Here is a 25977-nt window from a genome sequence, read left to right as displayed (position 1 = left end):
CCAAAGTCTGGATGCTTCACTCCTTCTTAAAAGAGGGAGGGCATGTGGAGGCAAATTTTGGAGCAGAGACTGATGGAATGGCCATTCAGAGCCTGTTCCACATGGGTATACAGCATATATATATATATATATATATATATATATATCAACCAAAACTAGATAAGATTGATGAAGCTAAGGAGTGCATGCTGATAGGAGCCTGATATAATTTTACCTGGCGAGACACAGTCAGACTATGTCAAATACAGAGGTGAATGCTAGCAACTAATCATTGAACTGAGAATGGAATCCTTTTTGGAGGAATTAGAGAACAGATTGAAAGGGCTGAAGATGCTTGCAAAGTACATAAGTACATCAATGCCAACCAATCAGAAACTAAACCACTACCCAAAGGCTACACATGGACAGACCCATGGTTCCAGCTGCATATGTAGCAGAGGATGGCCTTGTTGAGCACCAATGGTAGGAGAAGGGGTCCTGCCAAGTCTGGATCCCCTAGTGTAGGAGAACGTTGGGGATTGGAAAGCTGGGTGGTTGGGGAGGGGAACAACACCCTTATAGAAGAAGGGGAGGGAGATGGGATAGGAAGCTTACATCCTGGAAAGCGTGAAAGGGAATAACATTTGAAATGTAAATAAAAAATTATCCAATTTAAAAAATTATACTTTGAAAAAATAAGTCCCTATATAAGTTCAGGTTACAGGGATTTCCAAATAGCATCTGAGTGCACCTGCTGATATATAAGTAGTTATTATTCAGTGTTTGTTCAAAATAACAATTTCTTTCCTAATGATTTTTATAGAGCACCTATGTATATTACAAAGGGTAAAATGGGCATCCTTAAAGTACACAACTCAGAGTTCAGCTTTTACACTCACCATAATTATAGATATTGCAAATGTCTTGTTTTAGTTCTCTATGGAAAGTCACACATGGCTTCTGCCAAAATTATTCTAAAAATATAATTTACAATTTGAGCATTTATTGGATGCTTTAAAATCACCTACCAATTCTTTTAGACATTTATGTCAACAATTAATTTATTTTGTGCTGTATCTACATTTTCACCTTTTGTTACTTTAATTATTATACCAACCATCACATATCATGTTACTTCATATCAGTATAACATCTAATTTCCATGTAATCAAAATATAGTAATAAGATTATATAGTCCAAAAATTTTAAGATGACACAGTCTACTGTGATTTCAATGTGAAGAAAATCTGTGTGTTTTCATGTCAATTATGAAATCAGGAGTATGATATCTGTGCAACAAATCACCAACTGTCAGTCTCTCTCTCTCTCTCTCTCTCTCTCTCTCTCTCTCTCTCTCTCTCTCTCTCTTTTTCCTAACTGCCATCTCTTTTCTTTTTGTTTGAGTCATACTTCTTTGATTGCAGTTCAGGATCAAGTGTAAAGGTATTTATTAAAGTGCATCAATTTTCAGTTTATAAAATGAATAACCTCTTATGACCAATTGTATTGCTAAATGACTAATGTGTATCAATTATTTCACATTGAAATTTCCTAACAAGGTAGATCTTCAATATCCTCAATACATAAATTAAGGATAATTAAGCAAATTTATTAATGTATTAACAGGTAAGACTTGATTGACATTCATTTTACAATCCAGAAAGATAAAGATATAATAAATATTTTAATTATAGGCAATTTTATTTGGAAATACATCTTAAAATTTGAAGTAAAAGAATGAATGAAATGAATGAAATTGTCAGAAGCAGTAGAAGCTATAGTTTTTGATAATCTGTAAACTTCTAGGTGAAAAAAAATCATAATTTTCTTTACTCCTTTTAGCCTTTTGCTTTTGTTACTTTTAATTTCAAAGTATATGATATTTAATATAAACATTGCCTAAAATTTTAAAGATCTGTTTATTTTTTACTAATGATTTAATTTGTTCCCTATATTTTATCCTATACAATACTATTTCTAAATTGTAAGGAGTCTAATGTGGGGTGTAGTCCACTGGAGGCTGAGGCAGTAGTTTGCTATTAGCTAAAGGACAGCCTGGGCTATATAGTGAATTTCAGGTCAGCCTGGACTACAGTGAGATTCTGTTTAAAAATATCAAGCCAATAAATCAATAAATAAACAATGAAATGAATAATTGAAGGATATGTTTCTATACATTCCTCATTGCATTGTTGTTGCATAAAGTCTCCATATATTCTGCAATTTCCTCAAACAGAAAAACTCTGCTCTCTTATTTTTTTTTAATTGGATACTTTTTATTTACATTTCAAATGTTATTCCCTTTCCTGGTTTCCTGGTCATAATCCCTCTATCCCATACCCCTCTCCTTATCCGATAAGGGTGTTCCCCCTCCTCAACCACCCCATTTCCCATCCCTCCTAACATTCACCTGCACTGGGGGGGATCCAGCCTTTACCACTTCAGAAGCTTCTCCTCCCATTGGTACCCAACAAGGCCATCCTTTGCTATATATGCAACTGTAGTCATAGGTCTGTCTATGTGTACTCTTTGGGTAGTAGTATAGTACCTGAGAGAATTTACTTTTAACTCCTCTTTATGACATTAATTTGGGGTTAACACTATTTTTCTATACTCATATAACTTATCAGATACTTTTGATCATACCCATTAGATTTCTTAAAGCCACAGAGTTTCTAACAATTTAATTCAATTTTAAAAATCATTGTCTAAGAAATCAGGAAAGGGAATAACGTTTGAAATGGAAATAATACCCAACTTAATAAAAATGGAAAAAAAAATCATTGTCCAGATGTGCTTAAAAATCCACAGTTTAAATGCTAAGATTGCCCGACTTCCCCTCACTTCAGATATTCACCAGCAAAGATGGATAAATAAGAAACGCATAATTCATCTGATTTGGCTTTGAATTGATGGTTCCCACAATTTCCTGCCTTTGAATAATGTTTCTTGTATCCTTTTAAAGCTCATACTTGCTTATTTTAAAGAGCGTGATTAAATATCCATCTAAAAATTCAATGACAGGAAGTGCTCCAGTTTTAGATTACATGTCAAGAGACTTGGTAATTATTCTTTCGTTAAGTATATATATTCTTCAGTCTCAAAGGTCATAAAGCTTTATTTTTTCAATAATTGTCTAAGAGATTTAGTTCAATTTTACATATATTTGCAGAGATCTTGAATTTATTTATTACATACTTTAGTTCACGATCTTGAAAATATGTTGACATGTGTTATGAAATGTGAATTCAGATGTAATTAAAATCATGTTAATCTCACTATATAGATTATAATATAATTTGAATATATGCATATTTTAATAAAATATCAAGGTCTTTATGAATTTTTTATAGAACTTAAATATTATTTCTAAGGAGTATTCTACCATCTTTATTATTCAAAAAATTGTAAAGAGTTTGTAAGTCTCTGCTAAGATTACCATCAAGTATCTAATTAGTACTGTATAGTTTCTAATGTTTCTTGAAACTATTAAACTTTACAAGATTGTGAACCATTGAAGTTGCACCCCCCCATTTTTCTATAGATATTCTGAATTATACAATTTGAATTTACAAAATTCTCTATGTTCTTATTTATCATGTACAAATAAGTCTATAGAGGTCAACATATGCTTTCTGCTTTATAGTCATGAGGAAGAAAAAAAAATCATCCACAGAAGACACAATGAACACTTCAATGATTCCAATGGGGAGAGAAAACACAACTACTTCATTTAAATGCTATTAATGCACTCAATTTACAGTAAGATATTCATTTATTCCCTATACTGCCAAGATAAGTAATATGTATAATTTACACATGATTTTGAAATTGTAGACTATTATAATTCCATTGTAAAAATAACCCTAAAAATCCACCTTATTATACTCTGGTTACTTCTCCTCTCACAAATATTCAGGTAGTCTTGTGTTCTGCCCTGGGTATAAAGCCTCTAAATATCATCAGTTCTCATGGTAATTAATTTTACAGACCAATATCACTGATAACTTAAGGCCAAGTTTCTCATTCTCTAATTGTCTACTAGTAGTTCAAGTTCATCCAGGACTTAGAGGATGTAATAGAATATTCCATTTGTGGGAGGAGGAGAGCATTCATTCCATATATTTTTTTTAGCTTCACTACTAAGTATTTATTAGAGACACTATGAAACCCATAAATTACCCAGATGAGTTTTACACTGGTGAGAATCTTTCTTGTTTAACAGGGAGTTGGCTGAATAAAGTCAAATACATCCACAACAAAATTATTCATATGAGCCATGGTCTTCTGTAGCCTGAGTTGATGCAGAACTTTCTGACTTTATTTCCAAAGTGCTATGCCCACAGGCATACATCACCATGCCTTATTTAGTAGAAAAACATTACAAAATGTCAAAGAACACTTAAGAAACAAGGTAGACAACACCCCTTATCTTATTATGTAATTTTGTATCACTATAACTAAAACATTTTGTTTAGTGGGTTTAAAAAGACCTGTTTTGAAAAAAAAAAAAAAAGACCTGCTTTGGGTGTGATCACTCAATGCAAAAAAAAACATTTAAATATTCATAGTATTATAATTTGAATAGGTACCAAATGTCTTGTTCCTGTTCTCCAATCAAGAAGAGAACTGTATTTTTCCAAATCACTTGGACAAAAATAACCACTCCCCCCAACATTCTGTAGCGTCACAGGCAGACTTCTTCAGCCCTTCAGAGAGGACATCCCAGCTCTCATGATCTCATCAACCAGGAGAATATTGGTGGCGATCACAGTACAGGGGTGAAGCAGCTGTTTCTTCACACAGTAGTTATCCCACATACCCATTTCGGCGGCCACCATCCGCTCACCTGTGTTCAGATCCACACCTACAAGCTGAGTAGATTCTGAATGTTCAGCTTGAACTTTAGTGTTTCCTGAAGGTCAAAACCAGATTTCTGCATAAGAACCTTGGGAATGATGAGCAAGGCCTGGACTCCAAGCTAAGACTTGCCCTTCACACTGTGCTTGTATTTATCAGAGCTTCTGCCAGTGCCACTTCTACTGCACCTGCACACAGACAACACAGCCATCATCAACAGCATTTTTGACAGCCCTCAAGCCATCTCTTATTGCAACCTTGATTTCAGTCAGCGTGTGCTTATTTGGTCCGTTAACCAGTAAAGTGAGAGAACGGGAACAGTTACACTTCTCAATAAAGTTGAACTTCTCCTCACACAGTGTATACTCATAGATAAGTCCTGCATGTCCCAGTCAGGATTCAGGTCATCAAAAGAGTTCAGAGCTATCCCACCTCAAGCAAGTGTTAGCCTTTCCATGTTTCTCCTCTTGCTCTGCGCAGAACTACTAAACCTTCTTTCACAAGGGTATCTAAAGAAAAGGGGTCAATTCCTTTTTGATTAATAATGACAAATTCTTTAGCTGAATTACCACAGACTTTCTTCTTCAGTTCTACGATTTTAATTAACTCTATCTTCAGCGAATTTCCTTTCAGCTTTTACTAGTTTCTCTCTCTCTTCTGCACTCTTGTGAAAAAACCCAGAATTCACCTCTACCTTCTCATACTCCAGGGACACATTGCATGTGAGGATCTAGGCATTTTCTACTTTTTTCTTCATATCAGGATGCTTCGCTCCATGATCCAAAACAAGCCCTGTGATTAAGCTTGTATCAGTTTCAGATTTATGCTTCATCTCCATGATCTCAACCATGAAGAGGTCAATGGGCTCCTCTTTTTACTAATGGATAAAATGGAGTCCACCACAGCCTCTGTCAAGACATCTGAAAATTCAGCATGAACTTTAGTCTGCAGAGATATCCTGGCCACATCGATGAGCATTTCTCTGTGCATCTCTGTGCTTACTTTGACTTGTTCCACATACTGGAGTGCCTTTTGCTTTGCAGCTTCAAAATCTTCAGTTATTATTCTGGGATGAAGACCTACAGATTCAATGCCATCCCCATCAAAATACCAATCTAATTCTTCAAAGAGTTAGACAGAACAATTTGCAAATTCATCTGGAATAACAAAAAACCCAGGATAGCTAAAACTATCCTCAACAATAAAATGCCTTCAGGGGGAATCACTATCCCTGAACTCAAGCAGTATTACAGAGCAATAGTGATAAAAACTGCATGGTATTGGTACAGAGACAGACAGATAGACCAATGGAACATAATTGAAGACCCAGAAATGAACCCACATACCTATGGGCACTTGATTTTTGACAAAGGAGCCAAAACCATCAAATGGAAAAAAGATAGCATTTTCAGCAAATGGTGCTGGTTCAACTGCAGGTCAACATGTAGAAGAATGCAGATCGATCCATGCTTATCACCCTGTACAAAGCTTAAGTCCAAGTGGATCAAGGACCTCGACATCAAACCAGATACACTCAGACAAATAGAAGAAAAACTAGGGAAGCATCTGGAACACATGGGCACTGGAAAAATTTTCCTGAACAAAACACCAATGGCTTATGCTCTAAGATCAAGAATCGACAAATGGGATCTCATAAAACTGCAAAGCTTCTGTAAGGCAAAGGACACTGTGGTTAGGACAAAACAGCAACCAACAGATTGGGAAAAGATCTTTACCAATCCTACAACAGATAGAGGCCTTATATCCAAACTATACAAAGAACTCAAGAAGTTAGACCGCAGGGAAACAAATAACCCTATTAAAAAATGGGGTTCAGAGCTAAACAAAGAATTCACAGCTGAGGAATGCCAAATGGCTGAGAAACACCTAAAGAAATGTTCAACATATTTAGTCATAAGGGAAATGCAAATCAAAACATCCCTGAGATTTCACCTCACACTAGTGAGAATGGCTAAGATCAAAATCTCAGATGACAGCAGATGCTGACGAGGATGTGGAGAAAGAGGAACACTCCTCCATTGTTGGTGGGATTGCAGACTGGTACAACCATTCTGGAAATCAGTCTGGAGGTTCCTCAGAAAATTGGACATTGAACTGCCTGAGGATCCAGCTATACCTCTCTTGGGCATATACCCACAAGATGCCCCAACATATTAAAAAGACTCATGCTCCACTATGTTCATCGCAGCCTTATTTATAATAGCCAGAAGCTGGAAAGAACCCAGATGCCCTTCAACAGAGGAATGGATACAGAAAATGTGGTACATCTACACAATGGAATATTACTCAGCTATCAAAAACATCGAGTTTATGAAATTCATGGGCAAATGGTTGGAACTGGAAAATATCATCCTGAGCAAGCTAACCAATCACAGAAAGACATACATGGTATGCGCTCATTGATAAGTGGCTATTAGCCCAAATGCCTGAATTACCCTAGATGCCTAGAACAAATGAAACTCAAGACGGATGATCAAAATGTGAATGCTTCACTCCTTCTTTAAAAGGGGAACAAGAATACCCTTGGCAGCGAAGAGAGAGGCAAAGATTAAAACAGAGACTGAAGGAACACCCATTCCGAGCCTGCCCCACATGTGGCCCATACATATACAGCAACCCAATTAGACAAGATGGATGAAGCAAAGAAGTGCAGAGCGACAGGAGCCGGATGTATGCCGCTCCTGAGAGACACAGCCAGAATACAGCAAATACAGAGGCGAATGCCAGCAGCAAACCACTGAACTGAGAATAGGACCCCCGTTGAAGGAATCAGAGAAAGAACTGGAAGAGCTTGAAGGGGCTCGAGACCCCATATGTACAACAACGCCAAGCAACCAGAGCTTCCAGGGACTAAGCCACTACCTAAAGACTATACATGGACTGACCCTGGACTCTGACCTCATAGGTAGAAATGAATATCCTAGTAAGAGCACCAGTGGAAGGGGAAGCCCTGGGTCCTGCTAAGACTTAACCCCCAGTGAACTAGACTGTTGGGGGGAGGGCGGCAATGGGTGGAGGGTTGGGAGGGCAACACCCATAAGGAAGGGAAGGGGGGAGGGGGATGTTTGCCCGGAAACCGGGAAAGGGAATAACACTCGAAATGTATATAAGAAATACTCAAGTTAATAAAAAAAAAGAAATACTCAAGTTAATAAAAAAAAGAAAAGGAAAAAAAGAACATTTAAATATAAAATCTAGTGGTATTACATAAATTTATGATCATTTTTACTGCCTATATCCATATTAGGTGCATTATGCATTATGGGAAGTATGCACTAAATTATAACCCTGAATTCTTTCTTTCTTTTTCTCTATGCCAGGACTGAGGAATGACTTTCCTATCATGTCTGTAAATCTGAATTTTCTTGGTAACTAATATAAGTGAACACAAGTGTTTCTTAACAACAGTGTATCTGCTGCCCTAAAGGTGAAGGGGAACAAAAAAGGCTTCCTTGCCACAAATAAACAAGACCAAAATTACACGGACTGGTTTATTTCAAGCAACAGAAAATCTTATTGCTTATACAGTTTGGATCAATGGCATCATGGAAGCTTTTTAAAAATCCTTTTTATTTTTAAATAATATTTGATTAATTCTTTAAGAGTTCTGTAAAATATATTTTGATCAAACTTAGCCACATTCTTCAGTTCCTCCCCTATATTTGCATTTTCAAAACCCTCCCTCTTATACTAACCAAATTAAGTTGTCTTCTTTTTACTAACTATAGAGTTCAGTTTGTGATACCAAACTGCCCTGGAATATGGTAACATCATAAAAGAAAACTAATTGGTCCTCTTCTAGTAGCTATGAAATAGCAATAGTGCTTCAGCTATGGGTGCAATTTCATATCTATTTTCTGCATTCTATGCTAGGATTATGTCTAGCTTGATGTCTTTACATGTAATTATAATCCATATAAATTTATGTGAGCAACTCCTGTGTGATGGAAAAATCCTGTTTTCTTGGGGGTATCTACCACCTATAAGTCTTGAACAATCTTTCATTCCCCTGCCGCCCACTGATATATGAGCATGGGGACAAATGTATAAACTTAAGTCACAATTAATCTTAATGGTCTCTTATCCTCTGTACACTGTCCATTTGACATCTCTATGTAAAAGAATTAAAAGAAGTTACTTCTCCAATATGGGCTTAGAGGTTCCTTGTTCTCTGGATAGAGTTGTAAATTATTAGAAGTCATTTTAATACTATGCCCACTTAACAGAATTATAGTTCTTTTATATCTAATGTTTTGAGAGTTTTTCTCATTCAAATTGCCTTTTACATCTAATAAATCAACCATAACCTCCATCCTCTTCTTTCTGTTCCTTTGCATATCACATTTATTATCTATGATTTTTTTCTTTTCTTTTTTTCGGAGCTGGGGACCGAACCCACGGCCTTGCGCTTGCTAGGCAAGCGCTCTACCACTGAGCTAAATCCCCAACCCCATCTATGATACTTTAAATGGACTTTATTCCAAGGACAAATGAAACTTCACTGTGAGGCAAGATCCCTGTAATGTACTTAAAGTGGTTTAACAACATTTCAGTGGATACCTGTGTTGCTATATGCTTAGCAGTTATGATGGTAGTTTTCTTATAAAGAAGTTCTTTTTTATCAAGCTATTGTACTGAGGTAACATAATTTTTACATAATTACTTGAAACTCTTCTTGTTTTTATCAATTTTTAGAAAAGTGTGAGAGATGAATATTAATTATTAAAATAATTTCCTTATTTTGGAAATTACATTTATTTTCAGAAAATTTATATAAAAATTAAAATATATCATTAACTATTAACTTATTTTGGACATGGAATTTTAGTGCTTTATGCTCACTGACATAATCTTTTTAAGATAAAGTAGAGAACCCCATACATAACCACGACCATTAAATTTATATAACTCTCCTCCTCTCATCCCTTTGGTCCAAATGTCAAAATCCTTTCCTGTTTTTACTGATTATTTTGTCAGTTTACAGCTCAAAATTCATCCCCCTTCTCGATTTTCCCTCTGAAAATCTCCCATTCCACGCCCCCTATCCCTGCCTCCATGAAGGTACATCCCCACCCACCCACCTACTCCCGCCCCACTGTCCAATCATTTCCCTTCGCTGGGGCACAAAGCCATCACAGGACCCAGGGCTTCCCCTCCCATTGGTCCCAGACAAGGTCATCTTCTGCTACATATGCAGCTGGAGCAGTGGGTCCTTCCATATATATTCTTTGGTTGGTTATTTAGTCCCTGGGATCTCTGGAGGTCTTGTTATTTGATATTGTTGTTCTTCCTATGGGGATGCAAAGCCCTTCAGCTCCTTCAGTCCTCTTCACTCCTCCATTGGGGTCCCCGTGCTCAATTGAAAGCTTGGCTGCAAGCATTCACATCTGTATCCGTAAGGCTCTGACAGAGCCTCTCAGGAGACATCTATATCAGGTCCCTGTCAGCAAGCATTTCTTGGTATCAGAAAGTGACTGGGTTTGGTGGCACATATTGGATGGATCCCCCAGTGGGGCAGTCTCTGGATATCCTTTCCTTCAGTCTTTGTTCAACTCTTTATCCATGTATTTTCTTTAGACAGGAGCAATTCTGGGTTAAAATTTTGTGATGAGTAGGTTTCTGAATCCTTCAACCTGGGACCATGCCTAATTTCTGGGTATGATATCTACAGGTTCTCTCTCCCCTTTGTTGGGTATTTCAGCTAATGTCATCCCTGTCAGGTCCTGGGAGACTATTGCTTTTTTGACATCTGGGACTTTTTGATGGCTATACCCAGTTCCCCATCCACCATTGCTAGACAACTCTGTTCAATTTCTTGACCATGTACATCTAGCCCATCTCCTCCCACACCTAATCTTGCCCCCCTTTAACCTCTCTGACTCCTCTCAATCTCCTAAATTCCTGCAACTCTGAAACTCCTTTGATTATTTTGTTGCCCCTTCTAAGTAGGACAGAGGCAACCACACTTTAATCTTCCATTTTTCTTGACCTGCATATTGTCTGTAAGTAGTGTCACGGGTATTCTGAGCATTTTCCCTAATCTCCACTTATCAGTGAATATATACCATGTATGTTCTTGTGATTGTGTTGCCTCACTAAGGATGATATTTTCTAGTTCTATCTATTTGCCTGTGAATTTCATGAAGTCATTGTTTTTAATGGCTGAGTAGTACACAATTGTGCAACTGTATACCACAGTTTCTATTTCCATTCTTCTGTTGAAGGACATCTGGGTTCTTTCCAGCCTCTGGATCTTGTAAATAAGGCTACTATGAACAAAGTGAAGCATGAGTACTTTTCATATATTGGAGCATTTTTGAGTGTATGCCCAGGAGTGGTATATCTTGGTCCTCAGATATTACTATGTCCAATTTTCTGAGGAACCAACAGAATTATTTCCAGAGTAATTGTACCAACCTGCAATCCTACCAGCAGTGGGGGAGTGTCCTTTTTCTCCACATCCTTGCCAGCATTTGCTGTCATCTGAGGTTTTGATCTTAACCATTCTTACCAGTGTAAGATTGGTTCTCAGGGTTTGTTTTTATTTTCATTTCTCTGATGACTAAGGATGCTGAAAATTCTTTCAGTGCTTCTCAAGCATGTGAGATTCCACAGTGTAGAAATCTCTCTTTAGCTCTATACCCTAATTTTTAATCGGATTATTTAGTTTTGTGGAATCTAATTTCATGAGTTCTTCGTATATTTTCGATATTAGCCCTCTATCAGATAAAGGGTTAGTAAAGATCTTTTCCTAAACTGTGGTTTGTTGTTTTGTCTTTTTGACAGGGTCCTTTGCCTTAGAGAGAAATCTTTCAATTTATGATGCCCCATTTGTTAATTGTTGATCTTAGATCATAAGACCTTGGTGTTCAGTTCAGGAAGTTTTTTTTTCCCTTTGCTTGTGTATTTAAGGCTCTTCCCCACATTCTCTTCTGTTTGATTCACCATTTCTGATTTTATGTGAAGGTCCTTGATCCACTTGGACTTGAGCTTTGTATAAGGAGATAAGATTGGAACAATTTGCATTCTTCTACACCCAGACCACCATTTGAACCAGCACAATTTGTTGAAAATGTTCTCTTTATTTTCCCATTGGATGATTTTAGATTCTTTGTCAAAGATCAAGTGACCATAGGATTGTGGGTTTATTTCTGGGTCTTCAATTCTGTTGCATTGATCTACTTGCCTGTCTCTGTAAAAATACCCTGTATTTTTAACACTATTGCTCTGTAGTCTGAGCTCAGAGATGGTGATTCCACCAGACATTAGTTTTCACTATCCAGGGTTTTTTTGTTATTCCAAATTAATTTGCAGATTGCTCTTTCTAACTCTATGAAGAATTGAGTTAGAATTTTGATGGGGATTGCAATGAATTTGTAGATTGCTTTAAATAAGACAGCCATTTTCCTATATTAATCTTGCCAGTCCATTATCATGGGAGATCTTTCCATCTTCTGAGTTCTTCAATTTCTTTCTTCAGAAATTTGGAGATCTTGTCATACAGATCTTTCACTTGCATAGTTAGAGTTACACCAAGATGCTTTTATATTATTTGTGAAGATTGTGAAGGTTGCCTAATTTCTTTCTCAGCCCTTTTATCCTTTTGTTTCCAACCACTATGCTGAAGTTGTTTATCAGCTGTAGGACCTTTCTGGTAGAATTTTTGGGATTGCTTATGTATGCTATCATATCACCTGCAAATATTGATATCTTGACTTTCTTCCTCCCAGCTTGTATCCCTTTGATCTCCTCTTGTTGTCTGATTGCTCTGGCTAAGACTTTGAGTACTATATTCAGTAGATAGGGAGAGAGTGAGCAGCCTTGTCTTATTCTTGATTTTAATGGGATTGCTTTGCATTTCTCTCCATTTAGTTTGTTGCTGGCTATTGGTTTGCTGTATATTGCTTTTATTATATTTAAGTATAAACCTTGATTCCTGATCTCCCCATTACTTTTAGCATGAATGGGTATTGTATTTTGTCACAGGCTTTTTCAGCATCTAGTGAGATGATCATATTTTTTTTTCTTTTGAGTTTGTTTATATATTCAATTTTATTGATGGATTTCATTAAATTGAACTGCTCCTGTATTTCTGGGATGAATCCTACTTAATCTTGGTGGATGATCATTTTGATGTGTTCTTGGATTCAATTCTTGAGAATTTTATTGAATATTTTACATTGATATTCATAAGAGAAATTGGTTTGTAGGTCTCTTGCTTTGTTGGTGTCTTTTTGTGGTTTAATTATCAGTGTAACTGTGGCATCATAGAAAGAATTAGATAGCGTTCCTTCTGTTCCTATTTTAGGGAATGTTGTGAGAGTTATTGAAATTATATCTCCTCTGAAGGTCTGATAGAATTCTGTATTAAAATCATCTGACCCTGGAATTTTATTGGTTGGGAGTATTCTAATGACTGTTTCTATTTCTCTGTGGAATATGAGGCTGATTAGATGGTTTATTTGATCCTGATTTAAGTTTGGTACCTGGTAACTGTCTAGATAATCATCCATTTTCTCCACTTTTTCCAGTTTTGCTGAGTATATACTTGTAGTAGGATGTGATTATTTTTGTATTTCTTAAGTTTCTGTTGTTATGTTTCCTTTTTTGTTTCTGATTTTCTTAATTTGATTACTGACTCTGTGCCCTCTGGTTAGTCTGGCTAAGGGTTTTTCTATCTTGTTGATTTTTTTCTAAGAACAAGCTCCTGGGTTTGTTGACTCTTTGTATAGTTCTTTTTGTTTCTACTTGGTTAATTTTGGACCTGAGTTTGATTATTTTCTGTTATCTACTCCTTTTGGTTATATTTGCTTCTTTTTCTTCTAGAGCTTTCAGATGAGCTGTTAAGCTGCTAGTCTATACTCTCTCTAATTTATTTATAGAGGCACCCAGAGGTATGAGTTTTCCTCTTAGCACTGCTTTCATTGTGTCTCATAAGTTTAGATATGTTGTGCCTTTATTTCTTTTTTTTTCTTAATTTAGGAGATGGTATTCTTTTTTACTTAGAATTATGAAATATGATAATATAATAGTAAAATGAAAATGAAAGGCCAATGCTTTGTTCTATTTATGGTGTGCATCCTTTCTTTTATTAAAATTTTATTGGTTATTGTGTTTATTTACATTTCAAATTATTCCCTTTCCTGGTTTTCCCTCTGAAAATCGCCCCATCACACCTGGCTGCCCCTGCCTACACGAGGTGCTCCCCTAAACAGTCGCCCACCCTCTAACTCCTACTGCACTGCCCTAGCATTCCCCTATAGTAGGACATCAAACCTTCACAGACCCAAGGGTCTACCCTCCCATTGATGCCAGACATGGCCATCCTCTGCTACATAAGCAACTGTAGGCAAGGGTCCATTCATATGTACTCTTTAGTTTGTAGTTTACTCCCTCGGAGCTCTGGGTGGTCTGGTTGATTAATACTGTTTTTTTGTCCTATGGGGTTGCAAACTCCTTTAATATCTTCAGTACTTCCCCTAACTCCTGCATTGGGGTTGCCATGCTCAGTCTGATGGTTGGCTGCAAGTATCTGAAACTCTTAAGTAAGGCTTTGGCAGAGCCTCTCAGGAGACATCCATATCAGGCTCCTGTCAGCAAGAATTTCTTGTCTTATGCAATAATGTCTGCGTTTGGTGGCTGCATCTGGAATGAATCCCCAGGTGGAGCAGTCTTTGGAAGCTCTTTCCTTCAGTCTCTGTTCCACTCTTTGTCCCTTTATTTCCTTTAGACTGGAGAAATTCTGGGTTAAAATTTGAGAGGTGTAGGTCGTCCCTGGCTGAGAGATAGTGCCTTCATTGTCATGGAATTCTACATAGTCTTTTATTTCTTTCTTTATTTCTTCCATGACCAAGCTATCTTTCAATAGAGAGTTCTTCAGCTTCCATGCATATGTGGGTTTTCTGTTGTTCTGTTGCTATTGAAAACCAGCCTTAGGGAACACCCATATAAAAGGGTAGGGGGAGGGGCTAGGGGGCTGATGGACAGGAAATTGAAAAAGGGGATAACATTAAATGTAAATAAAAATTATCCAGTTTAATAAAAATGGAAGAAAAAAGAAAAGAAAGGAAAGGAAGAGAAAAGAAAAGAAAAGAAAAGAAAAGAAAAGAAAAGAAAAGAGAAGAAAAGAAAAGAAAAGAGAGGAAAAGAAAAGAAAAGGGAAGCAGCCTTAATCTGTGGTGCTCCCATAGACTACATGCAATTAATTCAATGCTGTTGTATTTGTTGAGGTTTGTTTTGTGTCTGAGTATATGGTTGATTTTTGAGAAGGTAGCATGGGGTACAGCGAAGAAGATATATTCTTCTGTTTTAGGGTGAAATTTTCTGTAGATGGCTGTTAAAAATCCATTTGGTTCATAACTTGTTTTGGTTTCATTGTGCCTATGTTTAGTTTCTGTTTCCATGATTGGAGAGATTTGGGTTTTGAAATCTATGTTAGGTTCAATATGTGCTTTGAGATTTAGAAAAGTTTCTTTTACAAATGTGGGTTCACTTGCACTTGGGGCATAGATGGTCAGAATTGAGAGTTCTTGGTGGATTTTTCCTTTGATGAGTATGTACTGTCCTCCATTTTTTTGATAACTTTTGTTTGAAAGTCTGTTTTATTGGATATTATTATTTCTTGGGTCCATTTGCTTGGAAAAAAAATTTTCCCAGCCTTTTACTTTGAGCTAATGGCTGTCTTTGTCACTGAGCTATGTTCCTATATGCAGCAGAATTCTGGATCCTGTTTATGTATGCATTCTGTTAACCTAGGTCTTTTTATTTGGAAATGAGTCCATTGATGTTGAGAGACATTAGGGACCAATGATTGTTTGTTTCTGTTATTTTTATTGTTACAGGTGGAATTATCTTTGTGTGTTTCTCTTCTTGTGGGTTTGTTGTAAAACATACTGATTTCTTGCTTTTTCTTTGAGTGTAGTTCCCCGCCTTGTGTTGGAAATTCTTCTATTATCCTCTGTAGGGCTGAATTAGTGAAAACATATTGTTTAATTTGTTTTTTTTCCTGGAATAACTTGATTTTTTCCATCAATGGTAATTGGAATTTTGCTGGGTATCATAGCCTGGACTTACATTTTTGTTCTCCTAATGTCCGTATGACATTTGCACAAGATCCTCTGGATATTGGAGTGTCTGTTGATAAATCGAGTACAATTCTGATAGGTCTGCCTTTATATGTTACTTGATCATTTTCTCTTACAGTTTTCAATATTCTTTCTTTATTCTGTGCACTTGGTGTTTTATTTACTATGTGACAGAGTAATCTTTTTTCTGGTTCTATCTGTTTGGTGTTCTATAGGCTTTTGTATGTTAATGGGCATTTCTTTATGTTAGGGAAGTTTTCATATATAATTTTGTTGAAGATATTTGTTGGCCCTTTGAATTGAATTGGGAATCTTCACTCTCTTCAATACCTGTTATTCTCAGGTTCGGTCTTTTCATTTTATACTAGATTTCTTGAATGTTTTGAGATAGGAGCTTTTTGCTTCCTCTTGACTGTTGTTTTGGTATTTTCTATGGTATATCCTATCACTGAGATTCTCTCTTTTTATTTCTTGCATTATGTTGGTGATGCTTGCATCTGTGATTCCTCTTTCCTAGCTTTTTCGTCTCCAGGGTTGTCACCCTTTGTGTTTTGTTCCATGTTTCTATTTCCATTTTTAGATCCCAGAGAGTTTTGTTCAATTCATTCACCTATTTGATTGTGTTCTCCTGTATTTCTTTAAGGGATTTATGTGTTTCCTCCTTAAGGGCTTCTACTTGTTTAATTGTTTTCTCTTGTATTTATTTTTTTCTTTTCTTGAAGCAAAAATAATTATGTTTTTAATTATTATAATTAAAAGTAATCAGTAACTTTTAATAGTAGTAAACAAGGCTCACTTCATGAGATGGAACCAATACCTAATACTGCTAAAGTAGACAATAACCTGAGATTAGCTAGACTGTAGGTTAAGCAGAAAATTTTCTACTATTATATTGCTTCTTTAAATGTTTTTCTTTTCTCTTATATTTTGATCTTTCTATTTTTGATTAGATATATTTCTTTATTTACATTTTAATGTTATTTCCTTACCTGGTTTCCTTTCCATAAGCTCCTATCTCTTCCCCTCCCCCAAAGAGTGTCCCCCCCAATCTATCCCTTCTTACTGCCCACCTCCAACATTCCCCTGCACTGGGGGCCCAACCTTGGCAGTATCAAGGGCTTCCCCTTCCACTGGTGCCCCAACAAGAATATTCTCTGCTACATATGTAGTTGGAGATTTGGGTCAGTCCATACATAGTTTTTGCTTCGTGATTTAGTCCCTGGAAGCCGTGGTTGGTTGGCATTATTGTTCTTATGGGGTCGCAAGCCCCTTTAGCTCTTTCAATCCTTCCTCTAATTCCCCCAAAGGGGGTCCTGTTCTCAGTTCAGTGGTTTGCTGCTAGCATTCACCTCTGTATTGGACATGCTCTAGTTGTTTCTCTCAGGAGAGATCTATATCTGGTCCCTTTCAGCATGTACTTCTTAGTTTCATCAATCTTATCTAGTTTTGGTGGATATATATATATATATATATATATATATATATATATATATATATATATATATATATGCCACATGTGGGGCAGACTCTGAATGGCTATTCCTTCAGTCTCTGCTCTAAATTTTGCTTCCATATCCCCTCCTATGGATATTTTAGTTCCCCCTTTTAAGAAGGAGTGGAAGCATCTGCATTTTGGTCATCCTTCCTTGAGATTTCTGTGGTCTGTGGGTTGAATTAGGTAATTTGAGCTTTTAGGCTAACATCCACTTATTAATGAGTGCATACCATGTGTGTTTTTATGTGATTTGGTTATCTCACTCAGGATGATATTTTCTAGTTCATTCCATTTGCTTATGAATTTCATGAAGTCATTGCTTTTGATAGATGAGTAGTACTCCTTTGTGTAGATGTACCACAATTTATGTATTCATTCCTCTCTTGAGAGACATCTGAATTCTTTCCAGCTTCTGATTATTATAAATAAGGCTGCTATGAACAGAGTAGAGTATGTGTCTTTGTTGTATATTGGAGCATCTTTTGGGTATATGCCTAGGAAAGGTACAGCTGGGTCCTCAGGGAGTGGAATGTCCAATTTTCTGAGTAACCTCCAGACTGATTTCCAGAATGGTTGTATCAGTTTGCAATCCCACCAACAATGGAGGAGTGTTCTTCTTTCTCTACATCTTTGCCAGCATCTGCTGTCACCTGAGTTTTTTTTTTATTATAGCTATTCTGACTGGTGTGAGGTTTCCATGCAGGGTTGTTTTGATTTGCATTTCCCTGGTGACTAAGGATATTGAACATTTCTTTAGGTGCTCCTAGGCCATTTGATATTCCTCAACTGAGAATTTTTTGTTTAGCTCCGTTTCCCATTTTTAATAGGGTTATTTGGTTCTTTGGAGCCTAATTTCATGAGTTCTTTGTATATTTTGGGTATTAGTCCTCTATCCGATGTAGGATTGGTAAAGATCTTTTCCCAAACTGTTGGTTGCCATTTTGTCCTAATGACAGTGTCCTTTGCCTTACAGAAGCTTTGCAGTTTTATGAGTTCCCATTTGGTGATTCTTGATCTTAGAGTATAAGCCACTGGTGTTTTGTTCAGGAAATTTTCCCCAGTGCCCATGTTTTGAGACTCTTCCTCAAGTGAGTTTTTCTGTCCCACTAAAATCAGGGACTAGACAAGGCTGCCCACTCTCTCCCTACTTATTCAATATAGTTCTTGAAGTTCTAGCCAGAGCAATCAGACAACAAAAGGAGATCAAGGGGATGCAGATCGGGAAAGAAGAGGTCAAAATATCACTATTTGCAGATGACATGATAGTATGTTTAAGTGATCCCAAAAGTTCCACCAGAGAACTACTAAAGCTGATAAACAACTTCAGCAAAGTGGCTGGGTATAAAATTAACTCAAATAAATCAGTTGCCTTCCTCTATACAAAAGAGAAACAAGCCGAGAAAGAAATTAGGGAAACGACACCCTTCATAATAGACCCAAATAATATAAAGTACCTCAGTGTGACTTTAACCAAGCAAGTAAAAGATCTGTACAATAAGAACTTCAAGACACTGAGGAAAGAAATTGAAGAAGACCTCAGAAGATGGAAAGATCTCCCATGCTCATGGATTGGCAGGATTAATTTAGTAAAAATGGCCATTTTACCAAAAGCAATCTACAGATTCAATGCAATCCCCATCAAAATACCAATCCAATTCTTCAAAGAGTTAGACAGAACAATTTGCAAATTCATCTGGAATAACAAAAAACCCAGGATAGCTAAAGCTATCCTCAACAATAAAAGGACTTCAGGGGGAATCACTATCCCTGAACTCAAGCAGTATTACAGAGCAATAGTGATAAACTGCATGGTATTGGTACAGAGACAGACAGATAGACCAATGGAATAGAATTGAAGACCCAGAAATGAACCCACACACCTATGGGCACTTGATTTTTGACAAAGGAGCCAAAACCATCCAATGGAAAAAAGATAGCATTTTCAGCAAATGGTGCTGGTTCAACTGGAGGGCAACATGTAGCAGAATGCAGATCGATCCATGCTTATCACCCTGTACAAAGCTTAAGTCCAAGTGGATCAAGGACCTCCACATCAAACCAGACACACTCAAACTAATAGAAGAAAAACTAGGGAAGCATCTGGAACACATGGGCACTGGAAAAAATTTCCTGAACAAAACACCAATGGCTTATGCTCTAAGATCAAGAATCGACAAATGGGATCTCATAAAACTGCAAAGCTTCTGTAAGGCAAAGGACACTGTGGTTAGGACAAAACGGCAACCAACAGATTGGGAAAAGATCTTTACCAATCCTACAACAGATAGAGGCCTTATATCCAAAATATACAAAGAACTCAAGAAGTTAGACCGCAGGGAAACAAATAACCCTATTAAAAATGGGGTTCAGAGCTAAACAAATAATTCACAGGTGAGAAATCCCAAATGGCTGAGAAACACCTAAATGTTCAACATCTTTAGTCATAAGGGAAATGCAAATCAAAACAACCCTGAGATTTCACCTCACACCAGTGAGAATGGCTAAGATCAAAAACTCAGGTGACAGCAAATGCTGGCGAGGATGTGGAGAAAGAGGAACACTCCTCCATTGTTGGTGGGATTGCAGACTGGTAAAACCATTCTGGAAATCAGTCTGGAGGTTCCTCAGAAAATTGGACATTGAACTGCCTGAGGATACAGCTATACCTCTCTTGGGCATATACCCAAAAGATGCCTCAACATATAAAAGAGACACGTGCTCCACTATGTTCATTGCAGCCTTATTTATAATAGCCAGAAAATGGAAAGAACCCAGATGCCCTTCAACAGAGGAATGGATACAGAAAATGTGGTACATCTACACAATGGAATATTACTCAGCTATCAAAAACAACGAGTTTATGAAATTCGTAGGCAAATGTTTGGAACTGGAAAATATCATCCTGAGTGAGCTAACCCAATTACAGAAAGACATACATGGTATGCACTCATTGATAAGTGGCTATTAGCCCAAATGCTTGAATTACCCTAGATCCCTAGAACAAACGAAACTCAAGACGGATGATCAAAATGTGAATGCTTCACTCCTTCTTTAAATGAGGAAAAAGAATACCCTTGGCAGGGAAGGGAGAGGCAAAGATTAAAACAGAGACTGAAGGAACACCCATTCAGAGCCTGCCCCACATGTGGCCCATACATATACAGCCACCCTATTAGACAAGATGGATGAAGCAAAGAAGTGCAGACCGACAGGAGCTGGATGTAGATCGCTCCTGAGAGACACAGCCAGAATACAGCAAATACAGAGGCGAATGCCAGCAGCAAACCACTGAACTGAGAATAGGTCCCCTATTGAAAGAATCAGAGAAAGAACTGGAAGAGCTTGAAGGGGATCGAGACCCCAAAAGTACAACAATGCCAAGCAACCAGAGCTTCCAGGGACTAAGCCACTACCTAAAGACTATACATGGACTGACCCTGGACTCTGACCTCATAGGTAGCAATGAATATCCTAGTAAGAGCACCAGTGGAAGGAGAAGCCCTGGGTCCTGCTAAGACTGAACCCCCAGTGAACTAGTCTATGGGGGGAGGGCGGCAATGGGGGGAGGGTTGGGAGGGGAACACCCATAAGGAAGGGGAGGGTGGAGGGGGATGTTTGCCTGGAAACCGGGAAAGGGAATAACACTCGAAATGTATATAAGAAATACTCAAGTTAATAAAAAAAAAAAAAAGGGAGGGGGAGGGGTTAGGGGGATGTTGGCCGGGAAATTGGGCAGGGAAATAACAATCGAAATGTAAATAAATACTCAAGTTAATAAAGAAATAAAAATCCTCTATCATTTTCATGAAATGGGAATTTGGATCTGAATATTGCTTTATATGTGTGTTGGGGTGTCCAGGGCTTGCTGGGATGGGAAAACTGGGTTCTGATGTTGCCAAGTCAAATTGTTGTTTGTTGTTGTTTGTTTTGTGTTTTTGTTTTTGTTTTTGTTTTGTTTTTCTTTTCTTATGTTCTTAGGCTTGCTTCTTGCCATTTGGTTATTTCTGGTGTTATCTGGCCTTCCTATTTCTGACTGGAGTCTGTTGTTCCTCTGATCCTGTGATCATGTGATGCTGTGACCCCGGATGTGTCAGAATATCTGGGGGGTCAAGCTGAAACTGGGGTGTTGGCTGTGTAAGTGCAGATCCAGGGCTAACTCTCTATTCGAGGTACAGATGGAAATAGGAAGATGTGTGGGTCTCTGACTGGGTGGGGAAACAGAGTCCAGTGGTTGCATGGGTCCTGGTAAACCAGGTTAGGCAGGTTTTGAGCTCTCACTTGTGTTCCTGGATGTGACAGAATATTTGAGGGGTTAAACTGCAAGTAGGGTGTTGGCTGTGTTGGTATGAATCCAGAGTAGAGGTTCAGCTCCCAGCAGAGATAGAAAACAGAAGCACACAGGTATCTGCCTGGCTCAAAATCCTTTCTTTAAGTATTGTTCTATACACACAGGTTCATATGTATACACACCCACACAGACACCCGCACGCGCGCGCGCGCGCGCACACACACACACACACACACACACACACACACACACACACACACCGACGTATGCAAATAAATGTGTGTAGATCAAAATATATACACATGTATATACATATATGCATGTGTGTGTATATATACAATATATAATATAAATAATGTGTGTGTGTGTGTCTAAGTAGTCTTCTCTTCTATACATGTGCCTTAAGCTGACCACTTGAGACTGAACAATATATGGAGAAAATCATCATTTATTTAAGCCAATCCTTGCTTTCTCCAAGGACACTTCTTCTAGGTACAAGATCATGTGGATTTTCACATATCCACATTGACATGCCAACTGGAGTTATTTCATGGGTATATACTTCCTTTAATATCTAGCAAACACCATGGAGAAACAAGTGTTCTTCCTAATGTAATAATCTAATCCTTGCTTGTCATTGTTTGGAATTTTTAATTATTATTTTAACCTCTTACTCACTATTAGCTTATTTGGGTTTACTATCATTCATATATAGGTTGAAAATTTCTAAGTATTTATTCATTTATTATTCTTATTCATTTCACATTATCTTGTATTTCAAAAATTATCTTCCTGGATGTGCCACCTTCTAGACAACCTTCCTATCTCTCGCCTACAATTCTGAAACATTGACTTTCTGACTATTATGTGATCTTTACTTTACCTAATTCATCAAGATAGAAAAACATTGCTATTACATGAATGTGACTCTGAATTATTGTACTTTCAACATGGTAGACATTCCTCTTTTGCTATCAGCTCATTCTTTTCACTCACAGCTTAATAGTGTGAAAGAGGAGCTTATTTAGCTTTAGGAGTTCCTATGTAGTCCTATGTTTACATCTTCAATTATTAGTCCTCATTATGCCTTTTCTATAGCCCTCTAATGCACAAGAACTATCTTATCAAGGACTCCTCACTCCAGGTCCACTACAATCCCTTGAGAAAGTATATTACAAACTGCTTGCTCTCTTTCCTTACCATTTCTTTTGTCTATATCTGAGAAACTTTTGCTAGGCAGTTTGAGGCATAATTAGAAAATTCTTTGATTGATTCTCTTCTCTCATTTTGTGATTTGCTCTCCCTGTAGAGTAATGATGACAATAAGTACTTTGCTTGTTTTAGACTCCAGTTGTTTACTAGAGAGAATAATTTCTGTATCATTGAATCCCATGATGAACAGCTTAGATGTTTCTCTTCATTTTGAAAAAGAATATCTCATCACAATGAAGCATATATTTGGAAAGCATTTCCAATTTTCTTAATATTTTTCCTTAAGGAATTTACATGTCTTCAGGGAAAACATATTTTCCCTAAAGTACTTGTTGGTATTGACCTTTAAACCAAACTTATTAGATGTATAAATTATACAACCTCTATCCATTTACCTATACATTTCATAAAAATATAAATAAAATATATGTATATTTTTCAAAAGCTTTTGCATCTTCTTAGATCACTATTCTCTAGAGTTGTGTAAAACTGATTCACTCATGAACTAAGAAAACTTTCTCAGCTTTGATTCACCTTAGTATCTTACTTGGGAATAAACTGATGGAAATTACATTATTGGGAAAATTGTTTATTTAAAAGGGTTTGTAGTTAATAACCATCATCTGAAAATAAATACAAATTCGGTAATTAGAAAACTTTCATGTTTTTGTTTATATTAAAATGTGGACTATAATTTTGTTCATTGTGAATTACATTGAAACAAGCAATCTTTTTCACTATCTGGTAGGGTTTTATTTTTTACTTTTTTATATATATATGACAGTTAATACATAATTTAGATATTTTCAAACATAGGATGATATATCTATCAAATATACCAAATTGAAAATACCATTAGAAAATTCATTCATTCTATTTTAAATATAATAAGTTACCTCATGTATATTAGATGATCAAAATTCTTTTTTCTAGAGTGAAGCAAACACAAATTCGTAGGCTAATATTATAATAAAGTGCTGAATATTTTATATAATCATTTGAGTAATTTATTGAAATTTAAAATTTTGCAATATTGCAAAATGTAAAAGTTGAACTAGCTCAGTCTTTGAGAATATGTACTGTTTTAAGTGGACATGATTTCAGTTCCCTACATCTACATCAATCAGATTACAACAGTATGTAACTGCAGGTCCAGAGCATATCATGCCTTATTCTGGTTTCAATAATGTGTATATGGCAATATGCTCTAAACAATAAAATTCTGAGGTATTCTGAGGTATTCTGTGTGGAGTTATTAATTGAATACTAATATTATTGATTATTTTGTAAGATTTAATAATCATTTGTCATAAATTCAATTCTAAAATAATATTTCATGTAAGTATTTAATTTTAATTTTATAAATTAAAAGAACTTTTTTGCATTCATCCATTTTTTGGAAAAAAATTAATGAAATGTATATTGTTTGGTGCTGGTGATGGTGGAAGTAGTATTTATACTTTGGGCCTTATGCTTCATAAGCATATTTTATCTCTGAAATGTAATTGAAAATGAGTATATGGCAAATCTATGAAAAGAAATGGCTTGATTTGAGTAAGATTTTATATTGCACTTGTAGTTTAATAAAATAATTATAAAGGTAATGTTTCTATAAGAGACAAATTATTAACTGGACTGGTCATAGTCTTTAAAATCAATGAGTACAGAATGTATAAATTATAGATAGATAGATGGAAAGATAGAGAAAGAGGACAGAGACATAGATAATGGGTAAATAGAAAATAGAAAGACAGATAAGCATAAATAGTAAGAAAGTAGCAAGCTATCTAGTAGATAGATAGATAGATAGATAGATAGATAGATAGATGAAAGAAAATGAGTTTACTTATGCATTGAATAAGAATATGGCACAAGTTTGAAGGTATAAATATATATCATAATATCAAAATGATGACATAGGCAAATTTTATAATTATATTAGATTTACATAAGTTCTCCACATACAAATTGACAAATTTATTATATATAAACCATTTTCTTTTTAACAAATGGAAGTAGTATTATTGAATTGCTAAGTTATGACATATAGCTCTCAATGTTTCAGATTTGTTGTATATTTTATGGTTATAAGGCATTTAATTTTTTAGTATTTGTAATCCTCCAAATTAACACATGCACATATACAAGTTTTATGGGTAAAATTTACAACAGCCATTTAATAGAAATGTTAGATATTATATTTGACAATAGGAAGTACACCTATTGAATATATATGTATATATATTCATACTTTGATGGTATGCAATCAAGAGAATTTATAAGCAATTATTAAAACAAATACATAGACTATATGCTTAGATGCTGAAGAGTTGGCTTATGATTTTCATACCGAGGAAATGGAGATATCACTCTCTTTTCATGTCAGTCCTAAGGAGAGATATTGATGATATAGTCCCTAAGTGAGCAGAAGGATTGGATGCTGAGTTGAGTTTGATGAGAATTGGCCATATCCATGGGTAAAAGACACTGATCTGATGCCCGTGGAGCAGCAGCAGCAGCAGCAGCAGAAGCAATCACTGTGCTCAAGAACTGAGTGAGGCACTTTTTGTTGCATTGGTGCACCTGCCTGCTGCACAGTGTCCCTCACATTCCGTGCCAGTTGTTTTGAGAAATATAAACATCTCCTGAAGCCTGGATTTTCAATCTTGCTATTCATCTCACAATTCAGTAAACTCAGAAGCAAAGTTAAAAGTCACAATGATACTTAAGCATTTTGGAAGATTACAATAATTTCCTTAAAAAGAGAATGAATAGAGTTGTCAATTTTCTTAAATAAATCTTATTTACATTATTACATTATTTCTGAGAGGTTAAATTAATTAACATTTTAACATTCATTTAACTTGCTATCTCTTTTAATCAAGTAAAGCAAAGTAATTAACTTTGAAGTGTGTTAATTATTTACAAAGGCTCACATTTATAACAGCTTATGTTTCACTTAAATATTTTAAAGTCAAAATATAAAACATTTCCATAAACAAGAATACATTGCTGTGATTCAAGATTTTATTAGCAAA

The 25977-nt window shown here is 36.2% G+C and overlaps 1 pseudogene; it reads right to left on the bottom strand.

The window, feature by feature from the left end:
• Window positions 1–4682: 4682 nt before the first annotated feature.
• Cct6a-ps11 (chaperonin containing Tcp1, subunit 6A (zeta 1), pseudogene 11) lies at window positions 4683–8120 on the bottom strand (annotated as a pseudogene).
• Between the last annotated feature and the right edge of the window lie 17857 nt (window positions 8121–25977).

The sequence above is a fragment of the Rattus norvegicus genome, chromosome 6, assembly GCF_021556685.1.
Source record: "Rattus norvegicus strain SHRSP/BbbUtx chromosome 6, alternate assembly SHRSP_T2T, whole genome shotgun sequence".
Lineage (NCBI taxonomy): Eukaryota > Metazoa > Chordata > Mammalia > Rodentia > Muridae > Rattus > Rattus norvegicus.
This window is presented reverse-complemented; position numbering and strand designations above follow the sequence as displayed.